A 6,962-nucleotide genomic window follows, 5' to 3' on the forward strand; every position below is an offset into this window, starting at 1 on the left:
AGAAATATCCCCTTAAGTCCTAGCAAAATACCCTCAGTTTTGCCTTTTCCAGGATGTCACACAAATGGAATCGCACAGTATGCAGTCTTTGGGGTCCAGTTTCTTCCGCGTGGGGTCACCTGCTCTGCTTCCCGCCATGAGGACTGCCACCTCACATGCGCTGACCACAGTTTGTCCATCCGAGGGACATTTTGTTTCTAGGTTGTGTTTTTGTCATTGTGTTTAAACAAAGTTGACATAAGCATTTATGTACAATTTCTGTGTGAACCTAGATGTTTATTTTGGGTAAATACCAGGCAGTGAGACTGGTAGGTTATATGGGAAGTATGTAATTCAGTAAGAGATGACCAAACTTTTCCATAGTAGCTGTAGCATTCTGCACCCACAAGGAAAACACAGGAGTCGCAGTCACTCTGCATCCTTCCCTGCATGTGATGTCATGTTTTCTGTGTGTTTCGGTGTTTTTCTTTTCTATAGCCATTTGCATAGGTAGGTCATAGTATCTTGTGGTTCTAATTTATACTTCTCTAACAACTACTGATGCTGAACATCTCTCTTCACATGCTGGTCTGTCACTTGTATATCTCCTCTGGGGGTAATTTGTTTTCAAATGTCTTGCCGTTTTTTTGTTTGTTTTTTTAAAGATTTCACTTATTGAGAGTGAGCAGGAGAGCACAAGCCCAGGGAGAGGCAGGGACAATAGGAGAAGTAGACTCTCCACTGAGCGGGGAGTCCAACAAGGGACTTGGGGCTCAAACCCAGGACCCCAAGATCATCATCTGAGTTGAAGGCCGACGCTTAACTGACTGAGCCACCCAGGCCCCTATGGTTGACTTTTTTCCTTGATGAGTTCTGAGGACTCTTTATATAATCAGGATACAAGGCCTTTTTCAGATATGTAATTTTTCATTTATTTTTTCCCTGTTTGTGGCTTTTTATTTTCTTAATTTCCTTCACAGAACAGGTTTTTAATTTTAATGTATTTCAATTTATTCATTTTTTGCTTTATAAATTTTGCATCTGGAGTTTTACTAGGAAACGTTAGCCTAATTCAAGGTCACAAAGATTTCATTCCTCTTTTCCTCTAAAAGTTGTGTAGTTTTCCATTTAGGTCTATGAATGATTTGTGATTAAATTTTTTTTTAAGATTTTATTTATTTATTTGACAGAGAGAGATCACAAGTAGACAGAGAGGCAGGCAGAAAGAGAGAGAAGGAAGCAGGCTCCCTGCTGAGCAGAGAGCCCGACGCGGGACTCGATCCCAGGACCCTGGGTTCATGACCCGAGCCGAAGGCAGCAGCTTAACCCACTGGGCCACCCAGGCACCCACTTCTTCCCTTTTTCAAGATTGTTTTAGCTATTCTGATTCCTTTCCATCTCCACACAAATTTTCACATCACACTCTTGAGATCAACAAAATTCCTGCTGGGATTGAATTGAATTCACAGATCAATTTTGGGGGCGGTGGCTCGTCTTCCAACCTATGAATCCATTTACAGTTGAGCTTGAACAACATGGGTTTGAATTGCACAGGTCCACTTATAGGTGGATTTTTTTTTCCAATAAATATGTATGAGGACTGTAAATGTATTTTTTCTTCCTTGGGTTTTTCTTAATAACATTTTCTTTCCTCTCATCTATTCTAATATATTTAATAAACCACATACATGTAAATCAACTGTGTATGTCCTTGGTAAAGCTTCTTGTCAACTGTAAGCTATTAGTAGTTAAGTTTCTGAGAAGTCAAAAGTTCTGTGCAGATTCTCCACTGCACGGCGGTCAGTACACCAAACCCTCCACACTGTTCAAGGATCAAGTGTATTTAGATAATTTTTACTTCTTTCTTTAGTGTTTTAGTTTCCAGCATAACAATTCTGCAAATATTTTGTTTCATTTACACGTTTGTTGGGGTGGTATTCGTAAATAGTACTGTTTTTATTTTCATTCTTGATTTTTTAACTTACTTTTGTTTTTTAAGATTTTATTTATTTATTTGACAGACAGAGATCACAAGTAGACAGAGAGGCAGACAGAGAGAAAGAGAGGAAGCAGGCTCCCCGCCGAACAGAGAGCCCGATGTGGGGCTTGATCCCAGGACCCTGGGATCATGACCTGTGCCAAAAGCAGAGGCTTAACCCACTGAGCCAACCAGGCGCCCCTTATTTACTTTTTTTAATAAAAGATTTTATTCCTAAGTAATCTCAACACCCAAGGTGGGTCTCAAACTCACAACTCTGAGATTAAGAGTTGCATGCTCCACTGACTGGGCCAGACCGGCGCCCCAACCGAACTGTTTTTAAAATCTTTGTTTCAAATGGTTCATTGCCAGTATACAGAAATAGAATTGATTTTTGTTACCTTGTATCTTGTGATCTTGCTAAACTCACCATCAGTTCCAGATTTTTTTCTACATTCCATGGTATTTTCTACTTCAACAATCATGTCATCTGTGAATTTTTTCTTTTCAATCTGTAGGCCTATACATGTTCTGGCCTTACTGCAGTGCCCAGAACTTCTGGTACAAATATTGAAAAGGAGAGAAAAAGAGAGCAGATAGCACTGGCATTCTTGCCTTCTTTGTAATCTTGGGGAAAAACAAATCAGTCTTTGACTATGAAGTTTGATACTTGCCATAGGTTTTTATGTGGTTTCCCTTCATCAAGTTAACAAAATTCCTTTCTATCCCTAATTTGCTGAGAGTTTTTATTATGAATGGATATTGAATTTTGTCATTTTTGTTCTGTATCTATGGAGATGATCGTGTGGCTTTTTCTTCTTTAGTCTGTTAATACAGGGAATTGTGTTGAACTAGCCTTGCATTCCCAGGGTAAACCCCCTGATACATTCAATTTGCTAATACATTCTGTTGACAAGTTCTGCACTGAGAATTTTGGTAGGGACCTTAGGAAAATCTGAAGTCCTTAACGCTGTGTGTAAGATCTCCCCTCCCCAATGATCCCTGACCTTCTGCAATGAGTTTGGAACTCATTTTCAGGAACAGACTGTAGAACTGATATTATCAGGTAGATTTGCCAGGGAAACTATCTGAGTCTAAGATTTCTTTGTGGGAAGGTTTTAAACCATGAATTCAATTTAACACATACAAGACTAAATGATTACCTGTTTTTTTCTTGAGTTTTAGTAATTTGTCCTTGTGGGAGGCTGAACAGTGGCTCCCCCAAGATTTCTCCATCCTACTTTCTGGAACCTATGAATAATTACATGGCAAAGGGGAATTAAGGTTGCTCATTGGCTGATTTTAAAATAGGGAGATGATCCTTCATTCTCTGGAGGGGCCTCAGATAATCATAGGGGCCTTAAAGTGGAAAAGGGAGGCAGGCGAGAAGCTCAGAGTAGTGTCACATGAGAAGCTGAATGGCCTTTGCTGGTTTTTGAAGATGGAGGACAGGGCCACAACCCAAGGAAATCAGGCAGTCTCTAGTTGCTGGAAAAGGCAAGGAAACAGATCCTATCCAGCACCTACAGGAAGGAATGCAGCCCTGCGGATGACTCTGGTTTTGCCCCATGGGAACAGTGTCTGACTCCTGACCTACAGAATTATAGTAGAGCAAATCTGAGTTGTTTTAAGGTGTGAAATTCGTGGTCATTTGTTACAGCAGCAGGAGTAAACTAATAGAATGAAAGACAGTATTTTCAAGGAAATGGTCCATCATTCTTCCAAGCTGTCAGTGATAATCTCTTCTTAATTCCTGAGATGGGTAATTTGTGTCTTCTTATTTCAAAGAACTACCTTTGATTTTCTCTAACGTTGCTGTCTATAGTTTCACTGGTTTCTGCCCTTATCTTTATTACTTCCTTTTCTTCTACTTTCTGTGGGTTTACAAGAAGCTCTTCTATTGCTCTTCTTTTGCTGGGTTTTTAAAAAATTACTTTTATTTTTTTAATATGTCATTGAATTATAAATTTGTGGAATTCGATTTGTCACAGCAGCTGTGGAACCAGCAGCTTGCAGGGCCTCGGACCCCTGCCTGGCACGTGCTCTCCACAGGCCGTCTCTCTCCTAGGCCACAGACAGGCCCTGGCTGCCAGTCAGCATCCCTGGCTCGAATGGCCACCTCAGTATGGATGCGGCCAAAACAGCGTCCGTAACCAGGTCCCAGTACTCCCCTGCTTTTCTGCCTTCCCACTTCCGTAGATGGCACCTCCACAGGCCCCTCTGTGCCAGCCAGCCCCAGAGCGAGACTGCATCCAGCCCTGACCCCTCTCCTCTCTGCCACAGGCCATCACTGAGCGCGTCCTCTCAGCTCTGCCTTTAGAACACATCTGGGTTTGAGCACTTTGTACAGCCTTCGCCCTAATCACCTGGGTTTAAACCACATCAACTCCCACCCAGCTGTGCACGGACACGACGCTGGGACCCTGCCACTGTCCCCGCCCGTGCTGTCTGTTCTCACCATGCACTAAGAGCGCTCCTGCTGAAGTGTCAGTCTCATTAGGTCTCTCCTCAGCCCGTAGCTCTCTAGCAGCACCACTGCCAAGAGAGACCTCAAGTCCTGGCCCGGGCTCACTCCTCTCACCGTGCTGAGACCCTCGCTCTTCAGACACCTGCCTTTCCCATCTCTCCAGCCTACAAAGCACCACCCAGACACCCACAGGGTTCATGGTTTTGCCTCCTTCTGTTCACAATGCATCTCCTCAAAGAAGCCTTCCCTGACCACTGGGTCCAAAAAGGGAGCCCCTAACACTCTCTCCCCTTATACTGCATTTTCCTTGGCATTTGCTGCTTGAATGCTATGGAATGCGATTTTTCTCAGCATTCACCTACTTGTCCTGGTCTGCCCCTCCCGCCACTGTTCTTCTGACCACCTCCTGCCCTAGAATAGGACCTGGTAGAAGCAACTGTACTAAATCAAGATGAAAGAATAAGCAAACGACTTAGCAGCAGCCAGGAGAGTGCCTGCAAGTCAGCCCTCACTTCCCCCTCCATCAGGATGAGGGCACACTCCTTAGCAAGGCTGATGAGGTGCTGGACAAAGTGGTCCCCTCGACCCCTATGGCTCCATGTGGCCACTTGGCCGCTCACCCCACCACTTCTTCCAGCTCTACTAAACACGTGGGTCCTCCAACAGACCACTCTCCCTCAACACAGGTCTTCCTCTATCTTCTTGGGCTTGGAACACTTTCGCTGCCTCAGCTGGCTTATTCTCCACATGTCCTTCAGGTCTCAGCTTGGCTATCACTGGCCTCCTCTGACCCTCCCTCAGCTCCAACTGACAGAGGCCTCCCACTCAGAGTACATGTGATACCACTGCTGCCTCCCCTACCAGACTGTGAGCTCCCTGACAGCAGGGCTTGTGACTGACCAACCTCGGGACCCTGGAACCTACCTGAGTAAGTGCACAACAAACACAGTCTGAATGAAAGAATAAATGAATAAGTGAATTAATGAAAACCAAGTCTGCTGAGGGCTGGGGTGAGGACAGTAGATGACCACCCCACTCCCCATCCCTGTCATCCTCCCAGAGAGGGCCTCATTCAGCCCTGCTGAGGAGCAGGGAAGCAATAACCATCCAGGGCCTAGAGGGTGTCATCCAGTCAGAGCTCTCTGTCCTGTTCCTGCCATAAGGCTCCAGTACATTTCAGGGGTGGGAGAAGATAAGAGTAGGGTCTAGGCCTTGGCAAAAGTCACATCACCCTGAGTTCTGGTGGCTACAGCCCCCATTACCACTTTCTGCCTAACTCTGAGCCCAGGTCCTACTTCTTGGCCACAGGTTCCAGGATGGCATCCAAAGGAGGACAGAGAAAGTCCTCTTTTTGCTTGCAGACAGTCAGCGATAAACTGGATGATGGAATCAGAAGCCACAGCCAAGAAGCCTGGGCCTGAGTCCAAGCCCTGGGTCACACTGCTGCCTCCATCCAGGAGGTTCTGCTTCAAGATCCAGAAAGTCAGAGGCCAGTAAGAGTACAGACTGAACTTCACCCTTCGCTAGGTCTTGTCTTTGTGGATGTGGAGTGGAGAACAAGGTAGCAGCAGTCACCACCCAGCCTATGTGCTCAGCACCGCTGCCCCCAGATGCTCCTTCAGTCCCACTGACACTCCCCTGCCTCTACTCCTCACAAAGAGCTCATGGTCCAAAGTCTCCTTTTAGGTTCTTTTTTTTTTTTTAATGATTTATTTGAGAGAGCGAGAGAGCACGAGCAGGGGGAGGGTCAAGGAGAGAGGGAGAGAGAGAAGCAGGCTCCCAGCTGAGCAGGGAGCCCAACATGGCGCTCGATCCCACAACCCCGGGATCAGGACCTGAGCCGAAAGCAGACGTTCAACCAGCAGGGCCCCCTCAGACACCACCCTGCTTTATAGTTAAATGCTATATTTTGCAGCATGCCTGAGGGTGGAGGGATACTGGGGTCCTCAACTAAGCCTCCACTCATGTTAGTCCTTCCATGGGGACCCCTTCCCACAACCCAGATCAGATCCTGGTGGTCAAAGAGGTCTCAAGGACCCCATCCCCAGCTGCTACTGTCCCAGGCCAACAAAAGGCCCCAGTCCACAACTCAGCAGGGTCTCGCCAGCCCTCACTCAAAGGCACAGTTGCTCCCACAACCTCAGCTCTCAGCTCTGCCAGGCTGAGGCCCATATTGAACTTCTCCCCAGCCCTGAGCCCTCCTCATTCCCAGCATGTGCAGGACAGTGTCCTCCTACCGCCCTCCTCTCTCAAATTCACTCAGTCTGCTGACACCATCTTTAAAGGGATTTTTGACCTTGGTCCTAGCCGGGCCCAGGACCTCCTTTCTGAACCCAGCCCTGCTTGACCACAGAACAGCTGTTCTGCCATCCATCGTGGTCTTCCTGCCCCTGCCTGCCTATCAAATTCAACACTATCACCCTCTGAGCCACATATGCAAGCCTTCTGCAACATGCTGGAACCAAATCCTAGCTCTGCCAGTCAAAAGCTGTGTGACCTCACACGACCATGCAGCCTCTCTGAGCCATGATTTCCTCA

The sequence above is a fragment of the Mustela nigripes genome, chromosome 12 (assembly GCF_022355385.1).
Source record: "Mustela nigripes isolate SB6536 chromosome 12, MUSNIG.SB6536, whole genome shotgun sequence".
In the NCBI taxonomy this organism is placed as follows: domain Eukaryota; kingdom Metazoa; phylum Chordata; class Mammalia; order Carnivora; family Mustelidae; genus Mustela; species Mustela nigripes.